The 13,096-nt window shown below is 36.4% G+C and overlaps 1 pseudogene; it reads left to right on the top strand.

Annotated features, from left to right (window-relative positions):
- Positions 1–6,322: 6,322 nt before the first annotated feature.
- On the top strand, positions 6,323–10,591 carry LOC119985475 (annotated as a pseudogene).
- The last annotated feature ends 2,505 nt before the right edge of the window (positions 10,592–13,096 follow it).

Raw genomic sequence — 13,096 nt, 5'->3', positions numbered from 1 at the left:
TCAGTCACCCTTATTTGATATAAGATAAGAGTGATTAGGAGTTAATGAGAGATGATTTGACCTCTATTTTGAGGTTTCAATATTTTTTAATTAGGTTGTTCTAACACTTATTTAATGTATTTTATTGTGTTTTAACTTAGTTTTATACTTGTAAATGTTTCTTTTTGGTTTTGTAGTAATCGGACCTAATTCGGGTAAGTTTGAGCACTTTTTGAGTATTTTTGCAGTGAGGTGTCGGGACACCTACCAAAGTGTTCAAACACCCTCCCTCCCAAGGTGTCTGCCCAAGGTGTCCAGACACTTATTTAGAAAAATTAAATAGGGCCTTCAAACGAATACCAGCTGTCCGAACACATTGTCGCGACCTTCACTTTCAAGACATATCTTTTGAGGTCTTTTTGGGCAAATCTAAATTATAACCAATGGGAAATGATTTTGTAAGCGTAGATAGATATTTTTACAGATAAAAAAAGGCTAAAAACCCTAATTGTTGTATTGATTCTTTCATGCCCTTAGGAGTAGTGTAGTGTAGAGGCACTTTCTCACTCTAGATTTATCTTCCTCTTTTGTTGCTTTTCTCTTGATTTTGTATAACCACTTATTTAGATGACGATAAATTGGATGTTTATTGCAATAATCATTAGTGGGTAGTTCTCTTCTCTAGTTTCTAATCTCGAAGGGCGGATGCAAAGTTTTTATTGCTTGAGGTATATCTAAAGAGTCGTAGTTTTGATCTCTCTCATTCGATTTTGCAATAGTTGCGTATTTGGGTGCATGAGAATAGCATGTTTATTGTGTTTTTGGATTGTATAGTCTAGGGATTCAATTTAATATGTTTGATTAGGAATTGTTAATGCTCAATGTATGATTGCCCCAATTGATTGAGTTTCCATTACATAAATATTGATTATGTGTATTGATGATGATTTTGTGGAATTTATGGAATATGCATGGAAGAGTTATGATTAATTGGTCTTTGAAGTGTGAAACTAGGGTACTAGCAAAACCAAAACCAAAGAGGGAACATTAATCCATAAGAGTATGTGCTTACCCATTTGCATTCATCGTAGACCAAGAGACTCGATGGTCTCCATGTAGTAATTGAAGTTTTCATGCTTAATTTCCTTTGCATATGCATAGTTAATGGTATCGCAAAATGCATTGTGTATAGTTGTGCGTGTTTGCAATTATACCTTGAGCATGAGAAATGAGAATCCACCGGGAAGGATTAGAGGTTGGAGCTTTTAATTAATTGTTTTATCAAATTAGTTTGTAATTTAGATACATGTTCACGTGCTTGTCGAGTCATTCGGCCTCCTTTTACTTTTATTGCATTTTCTTTGTTATTCTTTGTGTTTAGCTCTTTAGTTAGTCATTTGCATTCATCCACAAAAATTGAATGTTGCTTCCTTGTGGATTCGACTCCAGACTCCCAGATTTTATTACTTGTCAACTACCCTACACTTGATGTAAGTACACACACATTTTTGTATCGGTCAAGAGGTAAGAGATGTAAGTTAACGGGATGATTTAGGAAATGCTAAACAAAATTTTTCTCTCACCTCACAAATCTTCAAATTAAGTGGTTACAAAATGTTGAGTTGAAGAGTTAAGTGAGGGGAAACTTTCTTCCTCCTTCACCCCACGTAACTCTCCCTCCTATAATCCAAGTAAGGTGAAGTTATCTTCCCTCCTTAACCCTCCCCGCTTAACTCTCCAAAACATCAATCCAAGCAAGCCCTAATAATGGAAATGAAATGTCTTTTGGAATTGTACAATCTAAATGTGTTGCTCTCTTTTCAACGCCAAATACAACCACCTATATGTGAACCATATATATATATATAATCAGAATTTCTCCCATGTGGATCAAAAGTGTGAACCAACTTTGTGTACTTGTATTTCAACCATAGATGCGATGAATCTATGGTGGGTCCCCAGCAAATGTGTTGCCCCCACTTTTTTTGTGTTTTATTACAACAATCTATTAGTCCACATAGGAAAATTTTGTGTCCACGAAGTTAGTTCATACTTTTGATCCACATAAAAAAAAATTATGATAATTAGAATATATATATATATATTCACTGTATTATATATCAATATATTTTTTGAAAGGGCAACAGTACCCTGAGAATTCCATTAAAAGGAAAACATTACATATAGGATTAGCGTTCCCTTGTAGAACACCTCATGTATAGCACCTCCAAAGAGATGAAGGACTTCAACCAAACATGAATCTGCAAGAAAGGCCTCCATCCACCCAGAACCATCGACCAAAGTATAGTCATCTTCAACACGTCCAATGCAAAATTCATCACCAATAAGCACCAATTCTTCTTGTTCGGTACTGCAAAATTCTTCCTGTAGTACCCGGTTTTCGTCCGGCCAAAAAAATACAAAATACAAAAATAATAATAATAAAAACAAATATATTAAAAAAATATATATATCATATAAAAAATATATAAAAAATATATAAAAAAAATATAAAAAAGAAGGAAAAGATAAAGTGGCCGAAAGTAGGGTAAAAAAAAAAGGAAGTGAAAAAAGAAGGAAAAGATAAAGTGGCCGAAAGTAGGGTAAAAAAAAAGGAAGTGAAAAAAAGAAGGAAAAGATAAAGTGGCCGAAAGTAGGGTAAAAAAAAAGGGAAGTGAAAAGGGGAAGGAAAAGAGAAAGAAAAAGAATAAGAAGAGAGGAAGAGAGGAAGAGAGGAAGAGGGGGGAGAGAGAGGAAACAAAACAAAAAAAAAAGAGGAAGAGAGGAGGCGTGAGAGAGAGGAAGAAAAAAAGGAGAGGCTTTGGCTTTTGGTGAAGAAAAACAAAAAAAGAAGAGAGGAAGAGAGGAAGAGAGGGGAGAGGAAGAAGAGAAGAAGAGAAGGAGAGAAGGAGAGAAGGGGAAAACCGATTCTTTGGATTTTTTGGTAGAAGCTTCATACCCCTCATATCTTTCACTCAAGTATTGCTCTATTTACACTTGATTTCAATGTTTGATTCATTTTTAGCATCCTCGGATGTTGACTAAGAATAGACATGGTGTTTCTTGCATTCACCTTGGACATATGTGATGCTTGGGAGTGTTTTCGATACTAATATGTTGAGCCCTTTCTCTTTGCATTTTTTTTCTTCTATTTCTTGTTGGAAAAAGCGGGAGAGACCATATTTGGATTTGATTTTCTTGGTTTGGATACGTGTGAATCTCATAATGTGGTCTTGATTCGATTTAAATCTTGATTTACATTTGCGTATTCTATTTTTCCCTCTCTTTATGTTTGTTTTGTTGGACGAGGCTCGGGCTTGGATATTATTTGGACGAGTTGATGGAGGCTTGAGCAATTTCAAGATTTTGTTTGGTTTATTACAATTTGTGTATATTTGGCCCCCCATATTGTGTAATCAAAATACAAAAATAATAATAATAAAAACAAATATATTAAAAAAATATATATATCATATAAAAAATATATAAAAAATATATAAAAAAAATATAAAAAAGAAGGAAAAGATAAAGTGGCCGAAAGTAGGGTAAAAAAAAAAGGAAGTGAAAAAAGAAGGAAAAGATAAAGTGGCCGAAAGTAGGGTAAAAAAAAAGGAAGTGAAAAAAAGAAGGAAAAGATAAAGTGGCCGAAAGTAGGGTAAAAAAAAAAGGGAAGTGAAAAGGGGAAGGAAAAGAGAAAGAAAAAGAATAAGAAGAGGGGAGAAGAGACTTTGGTTTGGGGGGAGAGAGAGGAAACAAAACAAAAAAAAAAGAGGAAGAGAGGAGGCGTGAGAGAGAGGAAGAAAAAAAGGAGAGGCTTTGGCTTTTGGTGAAGAAAAACAAAAAAAGAAGAGAGGAAGAGAGGAAGAGAGGGGAGAGGAAGAAGAGAAGAAGAGAAGGAGAGAAGGAGAGAAGGGGAAAACCGATTCTTTGGATTTTTTGGTAGAAGCTTCATACCCCTCATATCTTTCACTCAAGTATTGCTCTATTTACACTTGATTTCAATGTTTGATTCATTTTTAGCATCCTCGGATGTTGACTAAGAATAGACATGGTGTTTCTTGCATTCACCTTGGACATATGTGATGCTTGGGAGTGTTTTCGATACTAATATGTTGAGCCCTTTCTCTTTGCATTTTTTTTCTTCTATTTCTTGTTGGAAAAAGCGGGAGAGACCATATTTGGATTTGATTTTCTTGGTTTGGATACGTGTGAATCTCATAATGTGGTCTTGATTCGATTTAAATCTTGATTTACATTTGCGTATTCTATTTTTCCCTCTCTTTATGTTTGTTTTGTTGGACGAGGCTCGGGCTTGGATATTATTTGGACGAGTTGATGGAGGCTTGAGCAATTTCAAGATTTTGTTTGGTTTATTACAATTTGTGTATATTTGGCCCCCCATATTGTGTAATTTATCTTATTCATGTCGATTTGTATAATTTCGACATTTATTATTTGGATTATTTGTACAAGTGTGGATTATGAATATATAGGCTTAAAATTGAATATAGGTCATTTCAATTAAAGAAATCATAAGTTGATTTCCTTTATTTGAATTATGAACCTTATTTGATTTCATTTATGAATTTGTCATAAGTTGGCAATAATAGGTTAAATTGATAGATGACACTTTTCCAAATAATCATTTATACCATAAGTTGGTATTTAAAATTAAACCTACCAAAAGTTGGTATGTCATTTTATCATTTATGCCATAAGTTGGTATTTAAAATTAAACCTACCAAAAGTTGGTAGGTCATTTTATCATTTATGCCATAAGTTGGTATTTAAAATTAAACCTACTAAAAGTTGGTAGGGCATTTTATTAAATAAACCATAAGTTGGTATCTAAAATTAAACCTACCAAAAGTTGGTAGGACATTTTATCATTAACACCATAAGTTGGTGTTCAAAATTAAACCTACCAAAAGTTGGTAGGACATTTTATCATTAACACCATAAGTTGGTGTTCAAAATTAAACCTACCAAAAGTTGGTAGGACATTTTATCGTTAACACCATAAGTTGGTGTTTTAAAATTAAATCTATCAAAAGTTGGTAGTGTGTCTCCAAATAAAAAAACTATCATAAGTTGATAGTAATATTACAATTTTTTTTTAATGCTATCATAAGTTGATAGTATTCTTACAAATCTTTTCCCAAAACTATCATAAGTGGATAGTGTTATTTTAAACCTATTTTCAAATAAAAACTATCATAAATTGATAGTAATATTCCAAGCTTTCTTTTTCAAACACTATCATAAGTTGATAAGTGTGTTGAAAGTAATAATTCAAACTTTAACAATTACACCTTGCAAAGAGCAAGTTTCCATAAGATAGCCATTAGATTAATCCGGGTAACCGTTTTCAAACGGGAGTTGTGGGGTGCCTAACACCTTCCCCACACTCAATCGATCCCCGTACCCTTTTCTCTGGTTCGCAGGTCTTTTCGGTGTCCAATTGCACCTTAAATCAATTGGTGGCGACTCTAAACATTTTTCATCCTCCCACGCCGGTCCGCGTCGTGACCCCGGTTGCGACAACTGGCGACTCTGCTGGGGACACCAGGTTTTTTAAACCTAAGAGGGTCAAGCCCATATGATTAAATTGATTGACTACGTTACTTCTTCTTGTATGATTAATTGTTTGTTTCCTTTATATGTCAGAGATGTTGATTTATTTTGTTGTGGTAAAGTATTTGTCATCTCATACATTTACACTCACTGTAGCCTACCAGCTGGGCTCTACCTTTAGTATTAGAGAGGGTTGACCACTATTCTCGTGAGATTCCGTCTCCGCATGGGTAGTGGAAGATATCCTCACCGGATCGACTTCTCTTAAAAGTTAAGGGAGGAGCTTTTGTCCCAATAGTTGGGATTTTAAAAGCAACATGATCTGGGACCTCGCAGAATAGTTAGATAAACTTACCCAAGCACTTTATAAAGCCCTAGATCCATGCCCAAAACCTCCAGAAATTTAGGTTACCCAGTGTAATGGCATATTCTATTTTTGTGTGATTTACTCATTTGTGGTCGATGTTTTGTCTTACACATTTTTAATTGTAATTTCCATTATTGGTTTCTTCTCTCATGCATTCACGTAGGCACAGTCATTGCATTTTGTCAAACTAAATAAGTTCATAGTCATGCATGAAAAAAAAAAAACAAAAAAAAAACACCAATTCACTCATGTCTTTGCCATCCTTATAGTATAAGATTACAGTTGTGAATTGCTAAAACAATGAAAATGAACAACAAAAAAAATATAATGGGGCAGTTTGTGAGGAAATTGACTCTTAATTTTCTTGTTGATCAAGTGGGAATGGATCATTTTATGTCTGATTCTGAGGAGGTTTACGTTTTGGCTGTCGATGACAACCTTGTTAATAGACCAGTCATTGAAAGGTTGCTCAAGATTACTTCCTGTAAAGTAACTGCAGTGGACAGTGGAATAAGAATACTTCAGTTTCTGGGATTAGACGAGGAGAATAATTGTCCTGTTGGGTTTGATAGTTTGAAAGTGGATCTAATTATCACCAATTACTGTATGCCTGGAATGACAGGAGATGAGTTGCTAAAGAAAATCAAGGAATCGTCTGCCTTGAGAGAGATTCCGGTGGAAATCAGGTCATCTGAGAACGTAGTGACTCGAATCGACAGATGCTTGGAAGAAGGAGTAGAGGATTTATTGTAAAGTCAGTGAAGTTGTTCGATGTGAAGCGCTTGAAAGGTTACATGACCAGAGACGGAAACCAAGAGAGATGCATCAACAACAAGAGAAAGCTTCCGAAGACTTGTGATCTATGTTTATTACCACCATCACCATCAGAGCCATGTTCTCCACCACCGTTGGAATCTCTTATCAGACAGCGTAAAAGGTCCTGCTTGGATTAAATCCTGATCGTCTGTTATGCACCCTGCCTCACTGTGCAAATATTCGTAATTTCTCGGGGAGTGTGAAAGTTTTTTATTTATTATTATTCTATTTTATTTTTATCTAGTTGAAAAAAAAAGGAAAAAAAAAAGAGAAAAGAGTCGTCCTCAAGCGGGGAAATGAACAGTTGAGTGTGACAGTTTTGTTTTTTATTATTATCTGGTTGAAAAGAGAAGCAGGAAAAAAAATTCGTCCTCAAGCGGGAAAATAACAGTGGAAGGTGACAATAAAGTAAATACTGATGTGACAGGCACTGCGAATGTCTTCGCATATGCAGAGCCATCTTCGTCTTCATCTCCATCTCAATCATTTCTGGCAAAAGCGTGTTTTCTCTCTGAGCCATCTTCATCTCCGTCTCCATCTTCACAATCATACACAATCATCAAAAACACAATGTTGACCTAGACGCTAAGTCTTGGTCCAACACTTTGTTCATCTTCCTCAAGAGATCTTCAAGGATGGATACTCCTAACTCTCCACTTGCAAAAAGGTCTAGAACTGATGAAGGTTCTACTTCTAAAGAAGAGGAAGGTGAAAATGATCCCAGATTCAACCTCTCCCCTATAAGGGAAGACGTATACGAGGACAATCCCCAGAAAACCATCGAATCTCTACAAGAAGCTTTGAGGGAAACCAAAATGAGACTTAAAAAAGCAACCGACAAAGTTCAAGACTACAAAAGACAACTTATGGTTTCAAAGCATGCCATACAAGGTGTTCGATATATGTCATGGGGCAGACAAGCAAGTACTCATGACCCAGATAAATTGCACGAAGCAATCACTGAGATCACAGTACAACTTGGATCTGTTGCAGATGGAATAGACAATGTTCTTTATACCCTAGAATAAAATTCCTGTCCAACAGTATGATTATTACTATGTATAAAGGGCAGTGGTTTGATATTGGGAAGATCTATCTGGCCACGATCTTCAAAGCCAAGGATTTTGTCGAGAAGAAGCCAACAAAGGCGGGGAAGTTATTTTTCCCACGGCTTATCACAAGGTTGCTTTTGTTCAAAAGCATTCGACCTCCTCGGCCTCAAGCATCTTTGGGATATCAGGTCACCATGATGGAAAGAAGGACATGGCGTCAGAGCATCAGTCATTTGAAAACAACTTCGGCTGGAAAGAAGCAGACCTAAGAAGGTCACTCAGCATCACCACCTGGTGATTCCTCATCAGCAATTGCAGCATCTCCACAATCAGATCGCATGCATGCAGCGATAGCCCGACTAGAGATGGGGCTACAAACACTAGAAGAGGGACAGCAAAGGCTGGAGCACATGTTGGCCGCAGTCATGGATATGGTACGGAAGTCCAAACACTAGAAATTTTGGGGAGTTATGTTTTAAACTCAGTAACTGGACCAATTTGGAATTGCCAGATTCTGTCAGCAGCCTTCAAGAGTAAAATCCATCTGCACTACCATCTGTGGTCCGGTTCACGGCCATTGATTGGGTTTTAATAATGAGCATGTCTTTACTTTACTTTGATAAATTTCTCTAGTACAGCTTTTGCATGTTCAATGCTTCCAGTTCTCATGTTTTTGATGCTCTGTTACACTCATCATTCCCACATTTATTTGCCCAATTCCCGTGTTTTTGATGCCTTTGTTACATTCATCATCCCACATTTATTTGCCTTTATTTGTCCATCACTTGCAAATTCCAAATCTTGCAAATTCCATTTTGACAGGATTGAAATTGATGATAATGGAAAGATGAACCGAATGAACCAGATTTTGGGGCACCCATTAACAATTTCGAGTTTGACTTGAACATTGAGGATGAATCTGAGATATAGTCAGAAATGTTGAAACAAGTTTAATCAAAAAGAAAAGATAATTTAAATGGATGAGGTTGTTAATTTGGGGTTGGAAATTTGAATTGGTGCAAACTTGGAAGATTAGAGATGAAATAAAGAAGCAATTTGATGTCGGATGTCTTGCTGTAGTAAAATACCCCGAATGATATAGAAATATTGCACCGGTACTGAAAAAGGATGATTGTAATCAGATCACGATGGCTCTAGAAGATAAAGAGGAAATTACTGTCATTACTTTATGTGGTACCTTTTGCTATGAAGTCATGCCATTTGGTCTAAAAATGCGGGAGATACTTATCAGCAAACCAAGGTCATTCTGTTTCATGATATGATGCATAAAGAGATTGAAGTGCATGGGGATAACATAATTGCCAAGCCAAGTGAGGATGAAGATCACATGATTAACTTGGAAAAGTTTGTTCAAAAGGTTGAGAAGACACTAGTTGAAGTTGAACCCCTCAAAATGCACATTCGGGACAATTTCAAGGAAGTTGTTAAGTTTTATTGGTAGGAAGAAAAAAAAAACCCGTTAGAGTGAAAACCCGCAAGGGCGCTCTAGGCAAAAATAGGGGCAAAAAAAAAAAAATCTGCTAAAGTGAAAAAAACCTCACAGGCGTTTCAATTTGGGCTGCAAGTTCAAATTTCAGATTGTTTGAAGAAGGATGGTTGGATTACGAGTTTGTTGAATTGATGAGTGGTGCCTGAGTTGGCTGTTAACTTGTCTCACATTGACATAGGTGGGAGTGCAAAATTAATTTCGTAATTGAAGGGTTGGAGATCAGTTAATTGGACATGTACCCAAAACTGGGGCAGATTTTGGGGTGCTTTTGATACCATCAGATATTTTACCTTGCTAAGGTGTTAGTCTGTTACATAGAAGAAGAAGTTTGTTGGCAGAAATGGAAGGTTCAGAGATAGCCTTATACAAGCAGATTTGATTATTGTTAATTGGACATGTACCCAAAACTGGGGCAGATTTTGGGGTGCTTTTGATACCATCAGATATTTTACCTTGCTAAGGTGTTAGTCTGTTACATAGAAGAAGAAGTTTGTTGGCAGAAATGGAAGGTTCAGAGATAGCCTTATACAAGCAGATTTGATTATTGTTAATTGGGTGCACACCAAAATTGGGGCAATTTTGGTACAATCTTTGAATTATCACATATTTCATCTTGAAGAAGCTCGGTTTGTCCTTTCTGCCTTTGATTTCTCTACTTTCTTGTACATATTTCATTCTAAAATATTTTATTACCACCCATCCTTTTCAATAAAAATTGTGAGGAAATTCATTTCTTCAATTTTGTTGCTTGTAGTCTCCTTTTACATATCCCAATTCAAATCTCATTTGATACTCCAAAAATCAAATTGTGAGGAAATTCATTTCTTCAATTTTGTTGCTTGTTGTCTCCTTTCCCATATCCCAATTCAATTCTCATTTCATACTCCAAAAAAAAAAATTATTATCATTTGCTTTCAATAATTGACAAGCATGGCTGTACTTTTGAATTTATCACTGACAAAGTTTTGACAGGAAATATAATGAGTGCATCAGGACAATACTTTTGATAGGAAGTTGATGGATTTTGGCATCCTAAGCTGGAAAGGATCTGAGTGAAAAGCCTGAAGCTGAAGCAGGTGTTAGCAGGAAAGAGAAGCTCACATTCCTAAGCCGTGCAAAAAAAAAAAAAAAAGATTTGAATAAGGAAATTTTGATAAATGGGTAGCTTTGAATTCAGATGCGTACGAACATGCAAATTTCAGGGAAAATGAATTGATTATGGGAATGCACATTGGAAAAGGAAAAGAGATAACTCAAGAGCTGGGGTCCAGAACGGAAAAAGGCCTTCACTAATCAGATTAGAGAAGATACATTGAAAGCTCAGTGAGTCAGAAAGTCAACCCTGACAGAGAAACAAATTTGGTTTAGCAATTCGTAATTGTGCGCTTGTTGGAGGATGGCAAAACCATGAGAAAACATGCATCCATTCATTCATGAGACATTCATAATTGAGCAAAATAGGTCAGTGCATGCATCATCACTGCATAAATAAAAAATTTTCAGCCAAGCCGGGAATGGCTACAATGATCCCGAGCACCTTTTTCACAATAATAAAAAAAAATCAAAAATTAAAAATTTTCAGCCAAGCCGGGAATGGCTACCGTGATCCGGAGCACCTTTTCACCAAAAAAAAATAAAAAAATCAAAGATTAAAAAAAAAACATTTGGCCAAGCCGGGAATGGCTGTAGTGATCTCATGCACTTTCTTTTTGTTGGCCAAGCTGGGAATGGCCATAGTGATCCCATGCACTTCATTTATTGTTGGCCAAGCCGGGAATGGCCATGTGATCCCGTGCCCTTTATTTTCTTGCACAAACAGTTGGCCAAGCCGGGAATGGCCTTGTGATCCCGTGCCCCTTTATTTTCTTGCACAAACAGTTGGCCAAGCCGGGAATGGCCTTGTGATCCCGTGCCCCTTTATTTTCTTGCACAAACAGTTGGCCAAGCCGGGAATGGCCGTGTGATCCCGTGCCCCTTTATTTTTCTGCACAAACAGTTGGCCAAGCCGGGAATGGCCTTGTGATCCCGTGCCCTTTATTTTCTTGCACGAACATTGGCCAAGCCGGGAATGGCCACAGTGATCCCGTGCCCCTTTATTTTCTTGCACGAACATTGGCCAAGCCGGGAATGGCCTTGTGATCCCGTGCCCCTTATTTTCTTGCACCAACATTGGCCAAGCCGGGAATGGCCTTGTGATCCCGTGCCCCTTATTTTCTTGCACCAACATTGGCCAAGCCGGGAATGGCCTTGTGATCCCGTGCCCCTTTATTTTCTTGCACAAACTTTTTGGCCAAGCCGGGAATGGCCACAATGATCCCGCGCATTTCAGGCCCGTACGAAACGCGGTTGACTACGCCTTTGTTTGCCTTTTATTTCATAAAAGACATACAAAGGGGGGCAGCTGTAGTACCCGGTTTTCGTCCGGCCAAAAAAATACAAAATACAAAAATAATAATAATAAAAACAAATATATTAAAAAAATATATATATCATATAAAAAATATATAAAAAATATATAAAAAAAATATAAAAAAGAAGGAAAAGATAAAGTGGCCGAAAGTAGGGTAAAAAAAAAGGAAGTGAAAAAAGAAGGAAAAGATAAAGTGGCCGAAAGTAGGGTAAAAAAAAAGGAAGTGAAAAAAAGAAGGAAAAGATAAAGTGGCCGAAAGTAGGGTAAAAAAAAAAGGGAAGTGAAAAGGGGAAGGAAAAGAGAAAGAAAAAGAATAAGAAGAGAGGAAGAGAGGAAGACAGGAAGAGAGGAAGAGGGGGGAGAGAGAGGAAACAAAACAAAAAAAAAAGAGGAAGAGAGGAGGCGTGAGAGAGAGGAAGAAAAAAAGGAGAGGCTTTGGCTTTTGGTGAAGAAAAACAAAAAAAGAAGAGAGGAAGAGAGGAAGAGAGGGGAGAGGAAGAAGAGAAGAAGAGAAGGAGAGAAGGAGAGAAGGGGAAAACCGATTCTTTGGATTTTTTGGTAGAAGCTTCATACCCCTCATATCTTTCACTCAAGTATTGCTCTATTTACACTTGATTTCAATGTTTGATTCATTTTTAGCATCCTCGGATGTTGACTAAGAATAGACATGGTGTTTCTTGCATTCACCTTGGACATATGTGATGCTTGGGAGTGTTTTCGATACTAATATGTTGAGCCCTTTCTCTTTGCATTTTTTTTCTTCTATTTCTTGTTGGAAAAAGCGGGAGAGACCATATTTGGATTTGATTTTCTTGGTTTGGATACGTGTGAATCTCATAATGTGGTCTTGATTCGATTTAAATCTTGATTTACATTTGCGTATTCTATTTTTCCCTCTCTTTATGTTTGTTTTGTTGGACGAGGCTCGGGCTTGGATATTATTTGGACGAGTTGATGGAGGCTTGAGCAATTTCAAGATTTTGTTTGGTTTATTACAATTTGTGTATATTTGGCCCCCCATATTGTGTAATTTATCTTATTCATGTCGATTTGTATAATTTCGACATTTATTATTTGGATTATTTGTACAAGTGTGGATTATGAATATATAGGCTTAAAATTGAATATAGGTCATTTCAATTAAAGAAATCATAAGTTGATTTCCTTTATTTGAATTATGAACCTTATTTGATTTCATTTATGAATTTGCCATAAGTTGGCAATAATAGGTTAAATTGATAGATGACACTTTTCCAAATAATCATTTATACCATAAGTTGGTATTTAAAATTAAACCTACCAAAAGTTGGTATGTCATTTTATCATTTATGCCATAAGTTGGTATTTAAAATTAAACCTACCAAAAGTTGGTAGGTCATTTTATCATT

The sequence above is a fragment of the Tripterygium wilfordii genome, chromosome 19 (genome assembly GCF_013401445.1).
Source record: "Tripterygium wilfordii isolate XIE 37 chromosome 19, ASM1340144v1, whole genome shotgun sequence".
Lineage (NCBI taxonomy): Eukaryota > Viridiplantae > Streptophyta > Magnoliopsida > Celastrales > Celastraceae > Tripterygium > Tripterygium wilfordii.
Note: the sequence above shows the minus strand (reverse complement) of the source record. Positions and strands in the feature narration are given on the sequence as shown.